Source organism: Tachyglossus aculeatus, chromosome 5, assembly GCF_015852505.1.
Source record: "Tachyglossus aculeatus isolate mTacAcu1 chromosome 5, mTacAcu1.pri, whole genome shotgun sequence".
Taxonomy (NCBI): domain Eukaryota; kingdom Metazoa; phylum Chordata; class Mammalia; order Monotremata; family Tachyglossidae; genus Tachyglossus; species Tachyglossus aculeatus.
Window position 1 is genome coordinate 73,009,016 of NC_052070.1, and position 874 is coordinate 73,009,889.

Genomic DNA, 874 nt, shown 5'->3' on the forward strand with positions numbered 1-874 from the left:
AGACTTTCCAACTGGAAAGATTGAGAAGCAGAATCGCCTTTTGGAAAGAGCACGGATCTGAGAGTCAGAGTACCTGGGTTCTAAACCTGACTCTGTCACTTGTCTGCTGTGTGACCTCAGGCAAATCACTTAACTTTTCTGCGCCTCAGTTCCATCTTCTGTAAAATGTGCATTAGGACTGTTAGCCCTGTTTGGGACCTGGATTCTGTAATCTGATTACCATTTTGTTAATATATTTTGTTTTGTTGTCTGTCTCCCCCTTCTAGACTGTGAGCCCGCTGTTGGGTAGGGACTGTCTCTATATGTTGCCAACTTGTACTTCCCAAGCGCTTAGTACAGTGCTCTGCATACATTAAGTGCTCAATAAATACGATTGAATGAATGAATGAGTGAATGTATCAACCCCAACACTTAGTACAGTTCCTAGCACATAGAAAGCATTTGACAAATTCCATTAAAAAAATCTGTTAAATATCTCAGTAATGGTTAGTTTCATTTGTCAAAATGTAGATTTATATACCCAGAAATAGCAGTGATATATGGAGGTGTGCTAATAGAACTGATTACCTACCCATCAGACCTACTGTACCTTTGTAAAGTTGTTTACACAGAAAAAAAATTATGGTATTTAAATGGTTAAGTGTCAAGCACCAGCGTAGTTACAAGCTAATCAGGTTGGACATAGTCCCTGTCCCACATGGGGCTCACAGTTTTAATCCCCATTTCACAGGTGAGGTAACTGAGGCCCAGAGAAGTTAAGTGACTTGCCTGAGGCCATACAGCAGACAAGTGGAGAAGGTGGGATTAGAACCCACTTCCTTCTGACTCTGTTATGCTGCTACCTTCCTTTAAAGCCTTACTTCTTTCTACCAGT